The sequence below is a fragment of the Opisthocomus hoazin genome, chromosome 18, assembly GCF_030867145.1.
Source record: "Opisthocomus hoazin isolate bOpiHoa1 chromosome 18, bOpiHoa1.hap1, whole genome shotgun sequence".
Taxonomy (NCBI): Eukaryota; Metazoa; Chordata; class Aves; order Opisthocomiformes; family Opisthocomidae; genus Opisthocomus; species Opisthocomus hoazin.
In genome coordinates, this window is record NC_134431.1 from 6,136,429 (window position 1) to 6,159,104 (window position 22,676).

The following is a 22,676-nucleotide window of genomic DNA, read 5'->3' on the forward strand; positions in this document are numbered from 1 at the left end:
TAACACCTCATAAACAAGTCCTCACTCAGACATGGGCAAAGCGTTCTCACTGTGTGTGTCTCCTGCTAACATAAGACAGCCTTTAGAGACACGGCTTTCTCTTGATCTGGGTAAGCACTTGGCAATCTCAGCTGAGGACATGTTTCTTGCGACTGTAGAAGTAGGCTTGATATCCTAAATGAATTCTAGGACTTCCAGATACTTGGCTACCTTAGGAAATATCAATGCAAGGGAGATGAAGGAGCACAAGAGAAGTCCTTGTTTTGAACCCTCAGTGAATTTTGATCTCTGTCCAATTCATTTTGTGTGAATGTTCTGGTCAGTTCTTATCTGATCTTTCCCTGTTTCTACTATTCCTGAGGACAACCTGGGATAGAAAGGGTGGGATATAAGTGCTTGGAGTCCTGCTGACCTGCTGTGTCACCCTCGCTGTTGCTGCTGCCTGTACTGCCCAGAAGATAGGAGCTTGTGCTGCACTGGTGTGTGGGACTGATGCACACACACACTCTTCACTGCCTGAAGAGGGCTGTCAGGTATGTCATTATCCATTTGGCTGACATTTCCCCTCTGCAGCTGACAGTAGTTTTTACACAAAGATTATAGACTGAGTTTTTCTAGCCAGGAAGATGAGATTGTGCTGTAGTCGGGCTACTTTTTTTTGATCCTCATCCATTTCTCTCCCCAGAAACAGTGACTTCCTAGTGAAGAAAGACTGGAAACATCTCACGGGCATAACTTTCCTGCAAGTTTGTATTCTGCTTGCTAGCACTTACTAATGCCCAGAAACAACTTTTGCATGAGGAAAGCATGAGGCAGCAGCTATTTGCCCACACAATTACTGTGATTGTCTGCACAAATCAAGTGGTTTTGTATGCAAATGGCCAGTAAGCATCTAGTGGATGCAGTGGCTTGAATTTCAATCTGCAATGAATAGTCGCATATGCAAACACATGTAAAAATGTGTATATGTATTAATATCTGACAATTCATCAACCTCCCTTTCAAACAGTTTTTTGGCTTATGTCAGTTAAAAACTCCTCGGTGTGCCATATGTAACCCCTTGCAAGTGAATGATGGCTCTTCCGAGAGCAATGATTGCTGTTAATTCCCAGTCACTATAATGCTTCCAGATACGAAGCTTATTCCCAATAATTAGTAATTAGCAGTAACTATTTTATGGAGCAGAAAAGAGTTGATTACAGTTGTTTTATCAGCTGGTATAATAATAGAAATAAGCTTTCAGAGAGGGAGGGGAAACGGGATGATTTCAGAAAGCTGGCTCTCACTCGCCAGCCGTCCATCACTGAAACAACAGCTTCAGGGATCAGGAATTATTGATTTTCATGGGATTAACTCTCAGCTACAGATAGTTCAGTTTCAGGGCATCATTTGTGAGCTGAGCTCCAGCCATACACCAGCTGGCACTGGAGGCCTGATCCAAAACTCCCTCAAATGATTTGGACAGCAATTTCAGGGACATCTTTGGGTTAATAGGTCCCCAGCTTGAGAGGAGTCTCAGTTCTCAGGGCATCTGGCACCAGGGAGAAACCATTTACAGACAATTTCTTCTGGACAGAAGAAAAGTGGTTTCTGAAATGAGGAGCGGGTTTCTTCCATGAAAGCGAGCTGTGAGAATTGCACCTGGCACACATCAATTCCTGCACAGCCTCTAGTGTCTTTTGAGCTAGCCGAGAAAGTACAAACAGGTAAACATCGTCTCTGCTGACACCAGACTCTCCTTTCTAATGTTCACCGAGTTAATTAATTTTTGCTCAATTTGATTTGACATTCAGATCTGTGATACGTTTATCCTTCTAATGGGCACTTCTCCCTATTCCTGGCTTCCTCTGAAACGTTTAACAAATGACAGGGACTTTTTGGGCTGGGTAATGAGCCTTTAATTTTGTACTTATTTATTCATTAAGCTTCAATTGTATCTGGAAAACAACACATTGAAAGGCTGTCTATGTATTTAGTGTCTGTTCTATAAAAAAAACCCCAAATCTCTCTTACAGCCACAGCTCTGTTATTGCCTTTGCATAAGTTAGACCTAAGATATCTCAAAATATTTGTTACTCTGCAACTAAGGCGTGTATCATTGTAGTGAGTCATATTGCTCTGAAAACCTCCATGGCCTACTCAGTCCTTGGGTTTTCTATGGGGACTTCAAACAATTTTGCCAAGTAGCGCTAGCTCTAAGCGTCCTTGTGCAGACCTGAAATGAAACTTGTTTCTCATTTTCAGTCGGTCCCTGCACGTTTCTGTTACCAGGAACCCATGCTACATGTGGAGGTTGGAGAAGGGGCTCTGCTTCCCACTGGACTCCTATGGAGCTTCCCATAGTATTGGTGCAGAAATGGATACGGTTATTGATATCAAGGGGGACTGTGAGATGGAAGAGACAGAATAATTTAGCAATGGAGGTTGCGAAGACAGAAAAAAGGAAGAAGGCAGCAAATGAGAGTGATGTAAGATAATGAAAGACACAGAGAGGAAAGAAGGGAAGAGCTGGATAGAAAGGAACAAGGAAATAAGAGACCAGAGCCAGCCCTCCAAAGCACCTTGCTTTGGTGATCATCGAGACGGGACATTAGACAGGATGAACCATTGCTAAGATCTAGCTGGACAATTCCTATGAACTGCAGGGAGGCAGCAAAATCTATCCCACAACTATAATTTTAGATCTGGTGATGTAAGCAAAAGTTGACAGACAGCTGGCTACCAGGCAGAGACATTCAGCAAGAAAGCTGACTGGGAAATTATATTTTTTTCCCCGCAGAAAATTTTTCACAAACAACACTGAGCTGTTTCATTTCCTTGGAAAAACCTATTCTGTCCTACATATGCAGAGGACTTAAAGGAGCTCTATGGTATTTTATTAAACTGCTCTGCCCTACAGCACTAATTCTGCTTCTGCTACCCAGGGTACGCCTTCTGCTCCCACCTCAGCTGGGTTAATGTTGCAAAGGGCTCAGAGCAGGGACACCAAAAATGACAGGTGGAACAAAGGCCACCAGCGCAAGATCCCACCCCATCCTCCTGCTCCTGATAAAGTCGTGATTGCATTTGCTTGAGCGTTATCCAATACTGCTTGTGAGGATGTCTCTCCTGCATATTGTTAATAACAAAAGACTGGCAATGTCCTCTTCCAGGGTGAAGTCTAACAGTATGGGAGCTGAGCTGGGGAGCATTTAGCTGGGCAGCTTTTCACTTTCTACTTGGATGTTTTGTTAAGCTGGATTCTGGATCTGCAATGACTGAGCATCTTTGTGAATCACTGCACTTTGCTATCCCCTCACCGATTTTGTTTGTTCAGAAGCACTTTGTAAACCCCCCCAATTTCTTAGTGTTGTCCTTTTTCTTTCCTTTCTTCCTTCCATTTTAGTCCTTTCTATTTCCCTTACTCTTTTTTCCCTCTTATTCATCGGTTCCTGTTTCCTGAGTCCTACATCCTACTTGCAAGAGCACCCTCTCCCAGGACTTTCCTATGGCTTCACAATACACTCGGTCTTCTGCAGGTCCTAGGAAAAAAGGGCTTGCTGGGGTCCCTCTTCCACATAACCCTCCTGTTGCCACGAACACTGGCAGACAGCAACTTTGGAATTCCTCCTGCCTCCTTTCACTTCCATTCTCTTTCTTTTTAATCTTGCTCTTCATGTTTCTTCACAGTTGCACACATGGCAGCCAGCAGAAGTGGGAACTGCTGGAGAGGCAGCAGGAGTGCAAAATCACTGGCGCAGGTGAACAAACAAGTGACCAAAGCCGAAGTTCAAAGAGAAGCAGGGCTGAGTCCCCTGGAGACATCCAGAGGTCCCAGACCTTCTCTTCAAGCTTTACAGTCCGATGTTCCGCACATGGCAAAGGCAAATCAGAGGACCCTGTTCGCTCCCAGCCTCCTTTATTCCTGCATTTAAAAGCACCTTGTTTTTTCCCATTTTTCCTAGGCATTCCCGCACCATCATCAGTAGGAGTGGTATTGTGCTTTCAATGCTCTGCATGTGTGTGTACAAGAGTGTGTGTGTGTGTGTGTAGGTCTGACCCAAAGGGCTGCTGTGCTTTCTGCTTTGTGCCCATTGAAAAAGATGCTTCCCTGCTGAGTAGCACAGCTCTCGGGGCGCTCTCAGCTAATCAGCTGATACACACTCCTGATCCTAACCCTGTAATTTTACCTAGTGGGTGGCTCAGGCATGGCAGACTGTAATGGGAAGGAACATAATGTTGTGATTGCTAATTGTTCTAGGGAGAGTCGTGCTTTGTCTTTGGATGTGAGTCTGCGGGTACGTTTTGTTCCTAATTTCTGTGGTGTGGTTCTTAGGGTTCGTGATCATGATTTTCACTCCCTGTACAGCATTTCCAAAGCAGTACTGTTTTTGTCGGCTAGTTTTGCTATTTTTATCTGCCTGACAGTATATGTGGCCTTTTTACTTTGAAATACTTATGATCCATTATGTGCTTGGAGATTAACCAAGGACCTCTTGAGACTTGGAAAAGGCTCTGAAATATAGTCTTTCAAAAGCTGGGGGAAGCCGGAGGTTTCATCTCTGAAATTTCAGAACCCCCGTATCAAGCAGCGAATGTGTGTTGCTGGGCTTTTCCAGTATCAGCACCTGCAGCCGCACAGCCCCAGGAACATCAGCGAAAGGCCAGCTCGGGTGCTGGTGGGGTGCGGCAATCCCTGGCGCTGGATGGTATTTAGTGCCGTCTTTATCACCTTTATAACACCTGATCCTGGTGTCTTGCTGCCTTCTTGCTGTCTTTGCTTAACCCCACGGTTTGAATCCAGATGGGGACAGCACTGCCCGATCTACCATTTGTTCATCCATAATAGGCTCCTTTTTCGTTCAAAAGCCTGAGTGTTTACTGCACCGTTTCACAATTTCCCTCTTAATTGGGTTACCTAGAAATTAGGCTGCGCATGAAAAGCGGGAAGCCAAATGCATCTGCCCTGCTGTAACGCAAGAGCCCACCCACACAGCAGATAAGAACCCCAACCCGCACTCTGATGGGAAATAAACCCAGAAGATTTATCAAGAAGAGTATATGGGGAGAGGGCAAAAGGCAAAATCAGCTGGAAAAGGAGATGTGGGTCCTCTTGGCCAAGCTGAGCTGGCAGCTGAAGGACAGCTTGTTCAGGGCTGTGTCTGCACATCGCAGCTTCCCTGTGGTCCTGCTCACAGAGCAGCCCCAATCTCAGCGTATGAGCAGTTGTTTACTTGGCAATTCAAGCGCAATGCAAAATTCACGATGGCAACTAACCCTCAGCAAACCGCCCTCAGCCCAGGCCCTTGTACTGGGTAAAAAACAGCTGTCTTGGCCTCTCAGCTGCCTGCACCTTGCTCGCACCCTGACATCGTTTTGCTTTCACAGCCTTTTGGCAGGATACAGCAGTCCACGCAATGGGCACAGGCAAAGATGACCTGGCTCCAGCCTCACCGTGAGCCTCCCCACCCCGTCTGGTCAGGTAACTGGCTTCCTCCTGCAGCTGGGGCTCTGTGAAAGGTTTCGTGAGGCTGGCAGCAGCAGGCAGGCAAGGTTATAGGGTAAAGACTCCTTGGAGCTTCATTCTGGCCTTTGCTCACACAAGAATACAAGCAGGAGTTTTCTCACCCCATGGTCTTTTTCAGACCATCTTGCACGATCAGTAATTTTAGCACAGTATGGGAAAATTCCTTCAAATACTGTGTGTAGCTCTTTGACAGCTTTCTCCCTGCTCTTGCTGCTTCTACCTGCTATTCTCCTACAAACATGGAACTCCTTCAGTCCATGTCCAAGCACTTGACTTTTCTCCATCTCTCCCCAGGGACACCTCTTGGGCTGCTTGACTTGACTTCTAACCAAGCATGGCACGCGCCTGTGTTTTGGTGGAAGCTCCTCCAGCTTTGGCAGCCTATTTTTGTGCAGAAACTCAGATCCTTTGTGAGCATTTTGATGAAAAACCCTGCTCCACCGTGCATGCTCAGCCCACACAATGCAGGACACAACCTTCCAGTGCATCAGATACCTCCTCCTGTGAGCACTACAGTGCCGTGCGAGCTGCTTAAGGAAGCATCAGGAATGCACATCTGTGCTCACCCAGTATGGCACAAAACAATAAAAGGGGAAAAAAGATGCAGTCTGAATATTATGCCTGAATTTTCTATTATTACTATATCGCCATGTCAAAATTGAAAGCATGTAAGATTTCTCAAGAGGGGCCATCCACAATGCATTGCAGAGCTGTGTGTAGGTGTTTTATGAAATGCATTTTATTCAAACCAGTATATACAATACTAACATTATTGAAAGAAATTGAAGGCCCAGTCTTGTCTCCTTAAAATATTCATTATTCATGTTATCGTCCTTTAACAAAAACTAAGCCAAATACATATTCAATTTTTTTTTCCATTCAAACTTACCTGCTATTCATCTCTGGTGTCCGATGGAGATGAAATGTCCTCTTATTATTCGTGTATTAGCTTCTGACAGTTCAATTTCTCTGAGTGCTGTGTTTGAGACAACCCTTAACATATAGCCACATAGGTAATTGCCCTGATCCAAATTTCTTGCCAAATCTTTTAGATCTGAAGTAGATCGCAGGCAGTAGGATGTTGACACATTCTGATTCAGCACTGGCAGCAGCCTCTGTGAGGCTTTTTCTTTCGATAAATATTATTAGAGTAGCTTTCAACATACACCTGGTTTCATTCTCTCCTTCCGAATAAGACCTTGCAAAGGTATTGTGCCAGATATACTCCACAACCTTCCTTCTGTCTTCATTTTGCATTTACAAAAATTATGAGGGTATCCAATGGTTTTAAATTGCCATTTCATTTCAGATGGGTTCTTGGAAGAGAGATCATCTCGCCAGTTCATAGAACTTACCAGCACCCTGAACACCTAACAACTGCTGTTCAAAATATGTTGTAAGACGACTTCACCTCCCACCAGCTCATGGCTATCCTTTACAGCATGCTTTTCCTGATGAGATTTAAGCGACTCATTTGACAACTTTCCCTCTTGGAAATCTGTTTCTCGTTTTACTTGATTTTTGCCTCTCAAGCATATTTCAGCCCAAACTTCTTCACTATTTCTGTTACGAGCAGCAGTTAGAGGTGCTTGGCAAGACTGGGAGTCTTCTGGGCAAAGCACTGTGTATTCAAACAGCAAAAGCTCTCTGCTTTTTCCTAGGTTACAGTCTGAAGAATAAAAAGTGATTCAACAGAGATAACGGAATAGTCACAATTTTAGAGAGGGGAAACCGAGGCAGGGAGAGATTAAGGAGCATGGTTCTCAAATAATATTTAAAAGTCTAAGCTATTTTTTTTAACAGTGTCTAAATTATCTAGGGCTCTGATGGGCCAGGAAGCTTGTAGGAGAGGTGCAGAGTGACACAGCTAGTCCTCAATTTTAATCACAGGCTCATTAGCCCTGCTGCAGACTGCCATAATTTTGCTTTGTCCCCCCCAGTGGGATTTTGTGTTCCAGAAGATTTTGCCTGTGATGAGTTACTATTGATTTTTCCAGGCTGCCATTAATCTTTCAAGCACTTAAAAAAAATAAAAAATCCTCTGGATTATAAACACTTGTCTGTACATTTGTACCACCAAAATCCAAGCTGAAAGTGCTGTCTCCTACCTGACCCATCTTCCTCACCTTTCCCTTTGCTAGTTGTACTTAGATCTGTCAGATAAATGCAGTGAACCCTCTGGCAGCCAAAGCTTAATTACAGGGTCTCAGACAGAAAGACAGAGAGACACACTCCTGAGCTGCCATCGCTCCTGCTAGCCCATCCCTGCGTTTTGCATGGGAGTGGTGATCACTGTGCCAAACTGGAAATGTCTTTAGTTTTGATGGCAAATGATAGGGAGCTGGATAACATGAAGAAAAAACACTTTTCCACAGAGAATGGTACCTACACAGATGTAGCACTTACGCGTGGTCCCTGGAGAGAGCAGCCAATGCACATCACAGAGCATGAAGGAGGAAGACCTCGCTTTGCTTTCAGAAAGGCAGTGCCTTTGCCTATGTACAGTTGCAGCTATGATTTGCTCACGAGTCTAAAGCCAGGAACTAGCTTACTTTTCCTCCCTGGTGCAGTCTAAATGCGAGTAGCAGAATTGTCTGTTTTGAATTGCAATGTAAATATTCAACTTGCACATAAAGATCAGTGCTGGTGGGCAAAGCTAGAATGGAACACCTGGACAGAGAGCTGTGTCCATTGCATTCAGATGCCAAAATAGTGCCTGCACAACAACAGCTATTTTCCTGCTGTGGTCCTTTCCCCAAGAATGATTTAGGGACTGTTCCAGTCCCCTCTTCATTGTCCATAGCACTGTGAAGCAGCAATGCCACACAAAGCTGACTGGAGCTGTCCCAGCAGTTCTTCTTTCAGTCTGGCCATGAACCTGCTCTGAAAGGGCCCAAGACCAGATAATGGCCCTTTGGTGTGGGAAACAGAGTTTGCAGTAGGAGGAAAATCACCTACTGATCCATTAGCAGGTTCCAATACTCCAGAGACCTAGAGAAGATGCTACATCAGGAACTCCTGACTATCACCTCGAGTGGGACAAGTGCTATTCCACCTTTGCCTGAAAAGAAGGAACAAACAGGCAGCAGCAGGGAAGCCAACCCCATGGCTCCTTCTAGGTTTCATTGGCAGAAGAGGCTCTAATTGTTGTTGCACTGCAGCTGCTGCTATTAGGCTTGCTAAGGAGCAGAGTGATATAGAAAAGCCCATTAATGTGATCACACCACCCCAACTACAAACATCTTAACTGCAAAATGCATCTTCTGACGACCCACGGTATCTTAACAAAATAGCATAAACTTATGCTAAGTGACTTGTTTACAAAACTATTGCAAAATTAAGACCATTTCATCAAAAGATGTTTGGCTGCCCCTGCAAAGGTAATTCTAGATAAAACTGGAGGATCAGGAGCATTCTTCCCTCGAAACTGGGCAATATAAAGAACAGCAGGAAGGGGCAGCAGTGTGTCAGCATCCCAACAAGCAGGAGGCAGAAGTCCCTACCTACCGTATGAGTCAAGACTGACTGCCTTTGTACTAGGTCTTCCTCACCTTCTGGTGTACAAGCTTATTAAAGCACAAGTAAGTGTCGCCAAGAATTGCCTAGTACAAGGGAAATACTAGCAATTACCTGTTTTTTTCTGAATGGGCTGCATATGAAATTCTAAGCCCAATGCAGTAGCAAAGTAAAATGTGAGCATAGCTGGCCCTTGAGAAAGCTAATACATGTAACTGCACATTTGCACAGACAACGGGAGAAAACACCTGACAAGCAGTGGTTGTATTGTACAGCCCACAGCGATTTGTTGGGCTGTAGGACAACAGAGGAGAGTCATGAAATTATTATGGTTCCCAGTTGCTGTCAAGTTCTATTGTCTCTTGAGTGGTGCTAGGCATTATCAAACATGTCGAGTTACATCTGCTATTATTGTAGGGAAAGAAATGCAATTTTTTGTAGAAGAAATTATTTATGGGAATATAGTGTATTCTATCAATTTTTTCAACTACCAAAAAGCAGTTGGACACGTGAAACTGGGTGGAGATTCTGTTCTTTGTCTTTTTTTTCCCGGAAAGACTATGTGATTCTTGGGAAAGTCTGTTCAGAGCTACAGGAAGGACTCATTTGTACAAGGGCAAATTTATCTTCTAAATCTGTCTGTCTGAAAGGAAGTAAAGCTTTAAAAAATAATTAAGATTTCCTACAAGTGCCTCACTCTCAATAGAATTTCATAATATAGTTATGTTAAAGGGAAATGAATGCCTCTCATTTGAGGCTATTACTACAAATGAATTAAATGAGCAGATACCTTTCGGAGACTGGCTTTAAAATCTGGATTCAGCTCGGAAATGGAGTAGTTCCAAACTGCTCTGTTAGTGCAATGGCACATGAACAAGGTGCGTAGTACCCAGGTTCTGGCGCCCAGGTCAGGATGACCCCACAACATATTTAGTGAGTATGTGCTGCACACAGCCCGCACCTGATTACTGGTGGCTTTTGGCAGGATGAAGCCAGTGACTTTATGGCAAAATAAAACAAATGAAAATATGTTATTTTTGAAATTAGTCTCAAACAACAAACTTGGAGTGGTCCCAATAGGTCCTATCCTGACCCTACTGAAATCAACAGAAGACGAGAACTAGGCAGCTGTGCTGGCCTAGATGTGCACAGCCAGATCCGTTGCTCTCTATTTCTTCACCAATTAGCTGTTCTGAAAAGCAGGTGGGCAAATAGTTTATTGAATCAGGCTACACCTGATTATCTTGGTTAAATATGTTTACTGAATCACACAACTGGAGTAGTGTTGGTAGTCCAGCCGATATGAATTACTCCATATGTAATAAGAATATTTTGCTTTTCCTCCAAGAATTGCAAAGCTCCATTGTTAGGGGACCCCTGCTTTTTACTTAAGCTCAAATATCAAGCCTGCCTGCTTCTCAGCAAGCCAAAACCCTACCCAGGGAAAGATAAGGATTGCTCTCAAATAGAAACCAACCCTTTTACTTATGTAGAGACAAATCCTTGGTTAGTCCAAAGGACTATTCAGGGACCCCCCACAAGAGACACTCAAACATCCTCTCAGGATGGTATTGAGTGTATGAGAGCACAGACGTACAAATTAGCACTCTTTAGCTCTATCAAAGGTCCAGGCTGTAACTGAAACATCTCTTTAAGCTTTTGAACTCCTCTTTTGTGACTTCTGTGCAGCACAACAGAGATGACCTCCAGGTCAGGGGGAGCTCCCAGCCTGGTCTCCCATGTCATCTATCTGTTTCCCATATGATTATCTTTTTCCTTTGGCCTCAGGATGGAAAGAGCCTCACAGAACTAGGCTGTAGTTGGTGGTGAGCTCCACCTGGATTTCACTTGGCTGCTGGCCTCACCTCACCCCATGGTGCCACATGTGTGCCTGGACAGGGCTGACCAAGCTGTGCTTGTCGTGAAGAAAAAGAGAAGTCCTGTGGCTGTGCTCAGAGCTGATTGAGGGGAAGGTAAGGAGTAGAAAACAGGTCATGGGATACAAAGGAAACAAGCTCAGGACCTCACAAATTGCATCAGAGGTCTTGCCCTGTGTTTGGTCTTGTACCCCAACCTGACTGCGGGTAGCACTTAGCTTGTTTTCTGAGCTAATTCCCTAGTTTCTACTACGGGCTCCACTCAAGCCTATTCTCTTTTGCAGCTGTGTCAGCCCACTATCTCCTCTCCTGTGTCACTGCAGAGCTAGTGTTTAAGTCAGTCCCAGAGGGCTGCAGCTTGGCTGCTACAGAGAAGAGCTTCAGCTCTGGAACAGCAACCCACTCTTGCAACGCTAGCCAACCTGCCCTCCCCTCAGCCCGCTACAGCCGAGAGGGCTGCAGGCTGGCCAGCCCATGCTGCTGCCATGCAGAGCAGGCACTCTGTTTTTCTCTCCAGATGAATGAATAAATAAAAATCAGGAATATCAGCCTTTGGTGATAGGAATGCTGTTGTTTTCCAGTGGGACGCTTCCTGCTCTTCACAAAAGGAGCATGTGCTGTGCACAGCATTAGTGCAACAGTGAACCCATATTCCCCAAGCTCTTCTTCCCATCTGCCCCCCCAGCCCATGTCTACCTTGCGATAGCACAGCTGGGTGCCCTCTTTGCTGGAAGAAGTGGACTGAGGGTTTCCTAATTTTTCTCCTGTGCTGCTTGCTACACTCTGCTCCAATAGCATGGCATTTCTGGTGAGCAAGATGGAGGAAGCTGGAGCTCCATTTGTTCACAAGAACATTTGAATTTGTAACAGTACCTAGGTTGTTTTGCAATAAATTATTTTACCTTAAAAATTAATACCTAGAATAAATACCTTCTTATGCACTTGCCCTATGTGTTCAAATCATCAGCATAAGGATTTATAACCTGATTAACAATTAATACCCATTCTCCTTGCAGTACCTTCTTGTTATAGTGGGCTTTTGTCTTCATACCTGACCACTTTTTAAAGAGCATTTTCTGGGTGTATGATTTCCTGATAAAAGACATGAAGTCTGAATCTTGTCACCAATTCTGCAAGGTGATGGCTGTATTTCAGCCACGTGCTTTGATATTTTCATTGCATCAACAAAAAGGATGCTAATTCTTTAGCTGTCTCTGCTCAACATATACAGGAAAGGCTTTCAAACATAGGCCAAATAAATAAGTAAAATACAGTTGACATGGAGATCAGTTTATTAGCTCCTCAGTAGGCACATCTATAAATAAATGTGTCTTTTGTGTTTTCTCAATATTTGAAACAAGACGATACAGAGAAGGGCACACAGCCTTCAGCCCCATGAGGCTTGATTGTTGTGTAGTCATAAAATAAATATCTAGCTGTTGCTTTTCACTTCAAGTATCAACTGTGTGAAAAGGTACATAAGGGCCTACAATCAGTTGTTTAATCAGCTTTAAATAATAAAATAAAAAACCCCACAGACATTCAGACAACCTACTTGTGCATAACTGATATGCTTGATTTGTGAGAATTATGGGCAGTAATCATATTATCATTTCCATTAGACTTTTCCTTTTCACACTTTTTATAACTCAAGTGATTCATCTAATAGATGAATATACAGACATAGACAAATACTTCAGAATGTTTTTTTTGAGCTGTTTATGTTTAATTCGTCACATAACAAGTTCATCTCACCTAATTTGCCAAGAACTGAAGTTGTTATTACAAATACAAGGACATAAAGAATGTCATGGCCATGAAGTAGACGAGAGAGAAGAAACAAGGCACGGGAAAAGGAGGGTAAGAAACAGCAGTGTGTGCGGTACCTGCCAAGGAAAGGGTGCAGCGTGAAAGGAAATAAAAAGGGAGAACTACACTGAAAGAGGGTTTAGGCATTTCACAGATGAGACTTGCAAATTGATAAGAGGTAATTTCAGCAGACAGCACCTTGCTCAGGAGTCCAAGTGGTCAGGGGAACACAAAGCTGCCTCAGCTGTCAAGACTTGAGGGTCACGTCACAAGTCATTGGAAAGATCAGTTCCCCAGACTGACAACAAAACTGGTGCTCTTCTGGAGGACCTTTAAATTTGAAGCCAGTGATGATCCCTTGCACCCCAGAGAGAGGAGGAGATCGACAACTGGAAACAAACACTCACAATGCTTTCATTAGCTTTCGTGTGAAAAATTCCTAGAGCATTATTAATTTCTGATGATACTTGCAATCAGCAGAACTCATTCATTTTTAAAGTTTTGCTTATTTGCAGTGAATGGATCTGTTTCTCAGCTGGGTAGATGCATTCATTTTGCAATAATGGTGTTTGTTTGACATCTGAGAAATTAACAATGCAAATGCCTCCATGTCTTCATAGCACATTTAGAATAAAATATCTTCTCATACAGAATTGATGGCACAACTGTAAAAAGGGCTCCATAACAGTTGAAACATTTTTCAAAGCCCATTATAATGTTAGGCACTTGAATGTGACGGGATTGTCTCTTGGGGCCCAGCTCTATCTACACTGCCCCAAAAATAATATAAAAAAAAGCCTGAGACTCTGTGCTGTGGTTTTATTCCTTCTCCCACAGCTACTGCTCTCGAGGGCAGCCCATGTCTCTGTTGGTTGTCCCTCTTTGCTCCTCCATAGGGCAGATGGCAACAGTGGATGCAAGCTGTGCCTGCTTGCTCCTGGGGACCATCAGTGGCTTCACCTTCCTGCCGAAGTGATGGTGTTGGCTAGCAGATATCTGCAGAGGACCCCGGGCACCCTGAGACTGGGCACTCTGATTGAGAATCATGCAGTGTTACACTTTCTAATTCAAGTGCTGACACAGGAAGTGTACTAACAATAAACTTGGGGGGGGGGGAATCCTTAAATTTACAAATAAAAATCTGAAAATGTTTAATGAATCCTTAAAGTGAAAAAGAGAAGAAGAATAAAAAGTAAACTGCAGGCACTATGTTTACAAAAAAACCTCATCGTTTTTAAGCAAATCCTTTTTTAGGGGTGGGGGGAGACTGAATATAGCCTGTTGGCACACGGGAGAAAATGCTGCATTACTTCCCTGCCCTGGCTGACAGGAAGGCCCACGACGATTCATCCTGTACAGCTTTCTGTTGACCTCCTGTTTCTATAACCCATTTACACCTACTCATTTCTGTGTTTTCTTTGGTTCATAACCATGAGGAAAGCCCTTTGTTTACAAGCCATTGATAAATTGTCATTTGCGGGAGGCAATAACTTCCTTAAAAATTTGCATAATGTTTTTACTGGTCATTTAGGGCTGTTGCATATTGTATTAAACCTTAAATGGCAGATTTTTATTATGCATTAAGCCCCAAATAGTGTTATGAATCCACCAGCCTCACTGGAATATTTTCTATTTCCTGAAATTTAATTGTGTTACAAGCCAAGGCAGCTCATAAGCTTCAATAAGTCTCATTACTAAATTGGGATGTTGAACTGGCTATTTCAGATCACTTACGTTAAATAAAACGGACACATCATATTGCCAGCAGGCCTGCAAAGACAGAGGTCATGGGAAAGCGCTTTAAAGACAGACTGAGGAGCAGCCTAGCTTGAAGAGCACTTTAAAGCCTGGCTTCAGATCTTCTCTCTGCCTCACAAGCTCTGGCACTGGGAGCAATGGACGTCTAGATACGAAGACATACACAATAAGAGCACAGCCTCCAGAGACATCAGACTTCCTTCAGGAAGAGGTTCCCTTAGGGCAGCAGGATGGTGCTAGGGCTTGTGCAAGCATAGCTGTTGTCTGGATGAGTAGGCAGAAGAGGGCTTTAAGGAAATTGCTCCTTCTTTTCTGGGAATGCAGGTCACTGGGGCTAGTAAATCAAGCGAGGCCACCACTGATTTCTGATGTCACCTGAGATCTACTTCAGCAGCCATTAAGTCAATCCAAAGTCTCTCATGGACATCAGATGGCTTTGACTTAGAGCCCAAGGTCAGGTTTAGCTGAAGTTTACCTGGCAGTGCGATTTGTGCTCGTAGAAGTACCCGGCCTCAATAGCAAGTGCTCGACTGTCATGGGCTAGCTCACTGCTTAAACGGACTGGCTTAGCTGGACTTTCAAATAAAGCTGTTTTAAGAATGCAGCATACCATAAAAAAAATTTTGTTTCTTTAAGATTTAGTACTGAATGCCTAGGCTGATTTTGACTTTAGAGAAGGCAGCAACTAGTAAAGTGGGTAATTTGAAGCTTAACATATTTCTCCTCCCTAAGATCTGAACACATTAAAATTAGGTGCAAAGTGCTTCTAATTTGTCAATCATTCCTCCTATAATTTTTTCCTCCAAGAAAATTGCCTGGGAGAGTGTTTTCCTTTTTCCTTAGTCTCCTTTCACCACACTTGTCATTTGACTTGATCCCGGTTCAGGCAGGGCAGCAACACCCCTGCACCCACCTTCACGTCACCTCCCTTCGTGCCAGCTGCTGCCCTGATGACACCTTTCTCCTGCCATCAGCAGAATAGCTGTGTAGACAACTGAATGAGCCTCTCATCTGAAAGACAAACTCTGATCCATATCTACAGTTAAAATAGCCTTAGCAGAGGAAGGGGAGGAAGTATCCCAACACCTCTGAGAAAAATGGTTCTGCCGAGGTTTCCCATAAAGCCTGTTAGGTGCCAGAAATGGCACGAGGCAGCCTTTTCTTGTGAAGTTTCCGCCTTATGTCTGTAGCAAAGAAAGTTCAGATAGCTTTCTGATTTAGAGCCATCAGAAGTATACGCAGCACAACATAAAACCAAAGCAAAGCACATCAGTTCTTGGGGTTTGTCAAAAGTGCTTGCATTTACATCAGTTTCACAGGGCAGTTTGGAAAGGTTCATAAAATCTGAGCCCAAGTTTCAGGGCTGCATTTCGTGCAAGCTGTGCAGAGGGATACAGACAGTCATCTGCTTGCTTCAAAACGAGTTCTTGTCAAACAAAACCAGAAGGCTGGATGAAGATCAGGGTCATGTCAAGCTACGCAGGAAAACCCTGTGCTAAGCAGCCCTGCTTTCCAGCTCTGCTCCAGCTCTACAAACAAACGTAAGGAGTGTTTAACTGATCCACCCTCTGGAATTGCAAGAGATCAGCCTACCAGTAATGTGTAATTGTCAGAGAATGTATTTATCTATGGCTCGACCATAAATTCTGCTCAGAATTTAAATGTATCGATGTTATTTACAATTTGAGACCTCTAAGCCAAGCATGAACTACTTTGATGATTTGATAGCAGCTCTCTTTTCTCAAATGCAGGAACCCTGGCTTTGCTGTAGTGGATTGATTTCTCTCTGAGAGTGGCCAATATCAGCTCAGGATAAAAATACCCCGGTCTGCTACTATAGTAACAGGTGTGCAATGCTACAAATGGATGAATGCAAAAAAAAATGGAGATGGAAGAGCAAGAGAGATTCCTTCTGTGAATTTTATTCCTTTTGTATTTCTTTATAGCCCAAACTTTGGGTACCCTGATGAGTGCTTGTAACTACAGGTGTACTATGCAGTGCCAGAATCACCCTAAAGTTCAGCACCAGGTTTTGCTCCTTGACCTCTCAGCAGTGGGGAGAGTCATCAGCTGACTACACTCCACATGAAGCAGCATTTCTTGTTGTAGATTTAGCTGCTGTTAATGCCTCTTTAAGAACAGAAGTAAAAGCAGTAGAGGAAATGTAGTGATGTTGGATCACTAGAATCCTGAACCAATTTCCCAAATTCTCCTCCTTTTTAGGAACTGTTTCCTTCCTACATAAGTCAGCATTTATCAAGCAAATGCAGCCTCTTAGTTTGGTAAAGGATGCTACAGAAGGGTAGAATTAATTCTCCCCTTTTCCTCTTACAGTGTCTACCATTAATTTGGGGAAAGACAGGTCACTTGGAGGAATTCCTCCCATTTGCTGCCCTTCCATAGCCTGTTGGCATTAACAAGCCTTAACCGCTGCACATACCACAAAGACCACAGAGGTGCAGCAGAGCAAGCCACGCTCCATCGTGCCTCGTGCATCACCAGCAGAAACCACTTCTGCAGCAGGAAGAACAACGTAACTTGGTTTTCAGACATTGGATTTACCCTGCAGCTCTGGCAGAGAAGGGAAAAGAGAGAGAGGGTGGAGGAAAAAAATCAAGTTTTGATTTTTAAAATGAGCAAATTGATGTGGAAGTCACAGATGGAGAATAAATATGGGGCACAGAATAATCATTTGGCAACCAGTTCTCCTGACCAATTTAAGAGGGATATGCTGCTGTCTAGTTTGGTTTAGGGAAAATATATTCTGGGCAGCAGTTAGCCATTTAAGAGGTCTCATTGTTTCATAAAATGTATTTGGGTTTGATACAAACACAATTAATTCAGCTTTCTAATATTGTGTTTGAACCAAACCCAAAATATGAGTTGTGAACATTTATTCTTTTATGTCATTTATTGGTTCCAGGTTCTTTTCTGAAGGCTTGGATTTAAAAAGGGATTTGCAACAAAGAAAGAACATTTGGGGTGACTTCAGCTGGTGCAGCAAACTCCATTCTTATGCACTGTTTTGAGATGTGCCTCCAAATTATCTGACAAATGATATGTTCCAAATTAAGTCCCTCATTACCCATGCTTTTCTATTGCTAAGTGCTGCACAGCATTCTTTATTATTATACCACTGTGTTTTGGGGATTTATTAGGCTTTGCTTGTTGGGTCTAGCAATTGAAGCAAAGGATTTGAATCAGGAGTAGCACAGCCAACAGCTCTGCCAGCTGAATCGCCATGCAACTGCCTTTGAACTCTCACGCTTTGGTTTCCCAAGTGACAGCCTGCATGGAGACAACGAGACTGTGAAACACCATCAAGATATCCAGCCCACCTGATCCAAAGGCTTCTTTTCTCTGCCCACACAGATCTCCTTGGGTTCGTTTAGGAAATATATGCTTTGGATGTTGAAAACAAAGGATATGGCAACTGAGTTGAAATGCAAAACAGTTTTTCTAGGTGAGGAAATAGCTTGTTGTCCCCCATCTCATTCCGCTGAGTGCTGCAGTGGCATAAGGAGCAATTTGGCAGGACAGGCTGAGAGGAGGGTCTTGCTCTGCACCCAGGTGACTGCTGTAAGTGCCCATCACCAGTTACTACTGGGTGCAGCTGCTCTGCAACCAAGAAGGCACCAGCCACCACAAACAAGTTCTGGTCCTCGACCTGCAAATCAATCCTGCCTTTCCTTCCCAGAACTGTTTCTTAGTCAGTGGCTTCTGTGAAATCCTATTTTCCAACATACAGCACACAAAACTCTCCATGGCTCTGAGTTAGGCAGGTTAAGTATCCCACTTCTCCGAGTTCAATTGCCAATTACTGACACTACAGGTGACAGAGGGGGGAAAATATCAAATCTCCACTTAGAAATCAGTCGCTTCCCCTACATCTGTGTAACTTTAGGGAGAGAAAGGAATTGGGCACAAATATTTCAAGGCTATGCTGGGGCTTCCCATTCATGTTAGCAACCCTGTGGTGTAAAGCTTGCAGATCCCTCTCTGTAAGCAAAGTGAACTGAGCTTTTTAAAACAAATGAACAAAGCCTACTCTGCCATACGTTATCCCTCATCGGGTGGTAAATCAGGACTGTTCGTATCATCGCTGACTTGCAAAACACATCCCTGCATCCCAGACATAAATGCTAATTAAGGAGAATTCTGCTTCAAATTAGTGACGCCAAAGAACTTTGAGATCCACACATGAAAAGAGCCACAGAAGCCAAAGTGTTACTGTTCTCTTTGGTCACAGTGTTTGAAATAGATATCCTTTAATAGCTCTGTTTTCTCCTAACAGGTAGCTTGGTAAATGAGCCCTGGTGCTCAGCCTCCCTCAGAAACACAAGGCGGCAGGAGCAGAGCTCTTTGAAGCTCCTCCACAATTACAGTCCTGTGCTGAAGAGAGGTAGTGGGGTGTTAACAAGTTTCAAAATATACATATGAACTGGAGAGATCAGGAGTTTTAGAAAAGCCTTCAGTAAGAATCCTTGTCAAGTCTAAGATACATATCTAGTTCATTCACTGTCTCCACAGATGAAAGCACCTTCTGATGGTATCTTCTCTACTCACTGCATTATCGCTTCAATGATAAAAAGACCAGTCAAACTTCCTGGCTTTGGAACTCATAATACAATTATTAATATTTGTCTGGTTTTCCCTCTGTTAGATGAGTGTCTGTGTGGAGGAGAGCTCGAGGAGGGCAGGGAGCTGAGAAAAGCGCAAGAGCACCAGCACTGCTGGTTGCACCATGCTCCGCATTAATGCAACTGTGGTGCAAAAAGGCAGCTCCTGCTCCTCAGATTCCCTGTTTAGGGCAACAAGCGGCATGCACTGTGCTCAGTGCGAGCTGCCTCTTTCACAGGACACGCTATTACCATGGCTACAGGGATGGAGCCAGGAGATAGAGAAGCACAGAGCACTCCACGTCATCTAGTGCTTGGCCTTGAAACGCACAGCACCAAACACTCTCCGAGGTTGCATCGACCCACACAGGTAAGGCATGTTTATACCTCTCCTCACTAACAGGTTTTCTGAAGCTGATTGCATTCACAAAATACCTCAGGAAGCCATGTCAGGGAACTGCTATTGTGTCAGGTTGTGTTAATCATCTCTGCGTGATCTGGAAAGGTAGGGGATGTTGCACACAATGGAAAGAAGACAGTGAGATGTATATCATGCTGCTTCGATAATGCAAGGTGTGAAAAGTGCCTTCTGCAATAAAGAAATAATAGTAGTTAGCATTAATTGCAGGTTTAGAACTAGGGAATCCTGCTGGGTTATACACATATGGTAAGCGTACTTTCCACTTTGTGCATGGAGAAAGGAAAACATGAAAGGGGAAGAGTTGCCTGCAAATGCACACCAGGACGGATAAAAGTGAAAGTCAAAAAATAACTTTTTGAAAGTACAATCAGATTTCCAAACCATAAATACTTCTTGTTTTTTTTTTAAAAAAAAGTCTGTTTAGATTCCAAGATTAAATGCTGACTGTGTAAATTTATAATCTGTTACACATCTTAAACTAAAAATGCTCTACCTGGATGTCACATGCTTGTCACTGCAGATAAGAGAATGTCAAACCAGTTAATGTGTCTCACCCAGAACTGATGTTCAAAAAAGTGCATAAACTCATGGTCACTTCTGCAGGAACTAAAGGACTATTTTTCTTTATTTCAGCTTATTCAACGTCTGTAGCAATGTGACCAGTCAATTCAGAAAGTCAAAAAGTCAGGTTCTGTTCAATTCAAGAGTATGAATTAAGGGTGAGAGAAAAAGATCTATCTTTTCTAAAATCATGCCATAAGATGACCAGAAATACTGCCCTCAATCAGCCTCTTTTACACTCCACATTTTGATGCACTGCTCTTTAACGAAAAAGACGCGTAAGTAAAATATTGCCATTTTACGATCCTAAAGTCCCTTTTCACATCACTTCCCAAGTGAGAAGCTGAATCTCCACTGGTAAAAAAGTATGTCATTCACCACTTTTAAGGTTACAAAATGTGAAAATGAAGACTTGATTAATGTATGGTTAAACAATGTATTAGTTCAAATCACTTCATCTAGGTATAGGGCACCTTTCTAGCTAGCAGAAAACAGAACGGCCATCTTGAGCCATCAACCACCTGTTTACTAATCATGTATCAGAATTATCAAGGTTTTCCATGAAAAAAATATTTTTCCTTAAAATTAAGAGTATAACTACATTGTAAATTGTCCATCCATCCAGGCTTGAAATTTTTCTCTGAATACCTTCATATCCACATTGAAAATCCTAAATTTGCACGTGGCTCACACTGCTGCTGTCCTGCCTACGCGAGCATCTTGACTAATTCCTGCCCCCATCCCGTTGCAAGGTGGTCAGTGCTCAGCACTGTGGAGCACGGCTCAGACACACTCCCACCTGCTCTGGCAGTCCTGCCAAACCCTTCCTGCACTTTCCAGCGCTTTGGAGCACTTTCCCTTTTCATCCTCTGCTCATCAGAAGCCAAAAGGTACTTAATACCACCCTGTTTGGCACCTCCACTCTGGGCTGCCTATTTCTGGCTGCCAATACAAGCGCAGCAGCTCCAAACTGCCCAGCTGTGCCAAGAGTTCGCTCTCTGGCGTGCAGCTCGCCAGCCAGAGGCAAACACGTGAACTTTAGAGATTATCTAGAGGGAATATTCCAGGAATTTAGATTTCAGCCGCAGCAGTAGGACCATACATCATTAAAGCTGCCTCTCCTGCCAATGTAAAAAGCAAACATCGATGATTTAAATCACGGTTCCCTGGTGGCTCATTTAAATCTCTTGGATGGAAATCAGTCCACCTTGTCACTGTGGAAGAGGTAGAAATGGAAGCTGTGGATTCATGACTCCCAGGTCAATGCTCTGCATCGGACGTAGAACAGGTGACAATAAATCCTGCAAGGCACAGTATATAATAAGCATTTTTATGAGGTGTGGCACTGATGAAAGCTAGTTCCTACAGTTGTGTGTCTTGTGTTTGGAGTTTCTGTTGTCTGTGAAGTGCGACTGTTGACCAAAGGTTTTCCTGCAGTCTTAATACATAACACCACACTCTTCAGTCTCTTATGAGGCTTAAGCTCATGAATCAGTCTTTTATTCTGTGAGCACTTTCACAGAGTTTTTCTCTTATTTTTTTTTAACTTGACATCCTATTATCAAGAAATCTACACAAGATACAGGGGTAGCATTTGCATTTGCTGCAAAGCCGGTACCTGTGCATGGGGTGACACTTGGAGCCACACAGCATGGAACAAGGAGCCTTGAAAGCAGCACCTTCCCAGGAGCAGCCTGACCTGGACAGATGCAGGCCTGTCCCTGTGTGCCCATACACATCTTGGCATGCTCTGTGCAGCCTGTGAGATGCAGGAACCAAACCAGGCATCACTGAAGCGCTGTGCAGAGGTGGTCTCTGCCACAGAAAATCTCCTGTTTGTCAGGAGAAGTCTAAGGAAGGTTGGCAAAGGGAAGAAATGTTGCTGTCTCTCTACAGGTGAGCAATGGATGCAGACAAAAAAAACAAAACCCTTTCCATGCAAAGCCAGACCAAATCTTCATTTCCCTCAAGCGAGTGGAACTCTGCCAGCTCACTGGCACATCGACATGTTTAAACTGGTCTGACTTTCTACGACTGTACAATAACCAACAAGCGGCAGAACCTGCCATGTAAAAGAGATGCATTGGCTCCACATTTTCCTGCCTATTTGATTTTTCTGAAAGCAGCAGATTTTGTTGCCGGTGTTACCTGTAGAAAGAGACAACATTTGGTATAGAAGCAGGTATCAGAACCCAGCCCCAGAAGAATGCTTTGTGTACAGGCAGCTGCCTATGTTTTGACAAACTTGTTTGACACTTTCAGTATTGGAGAGGCATTCGAGAGGTGACAGCTGATTTTGGTCTCCATGGCATTACTTTCTGATCATGGACACTCACGAGTGCTGTTAAGAAATCTTCTCAGCTTATGAACAAATAAATAAAAAACAGAAGGAAAGAAAATAGAATGATAGAAGAAATGTCATGTCACTGGTTTCTCCAGCATAGGTTTATGGGAGTGAGAGGGAGAAGAGGACATAGACTGAAGTCCCTCTGGCTCTTTTGGCTGCTACACTGCCTCGTCCTCTGTTTTGTGATGCTGCTGTGGCTGGCTATTTACTGAGTAGGGCTAGGACAACATTTAGTGGGTCTACAAAGAGGAGAAAATCTCCA

The 22,676-nt window shown here is 43.6% G+C and overlaps 1 long non-coding RNA gene across 1 annotated transcript in view; it reads left to right on the forward strand.

Moving 5' to 3' along the window:
* Window positions 1–19,404: 19,404 nt before the first annotated feature.
* LOC142363559 (uncharacterized) overlaps window positions 19,405–22,676 on the forward strand; it is a 47,752-nt gene continuing 44,480 nt past the window's right edge. Inside the window, exon 1 of the long non-coding RNA XR_012765814.1 lies at window positions 19,405–19,455. This is a non-coding gene — a long non-coding RNA (uncharacterized LOC142363559). The remainder of the gene's footprint in view (window positions 19,456–22,676) is intronic.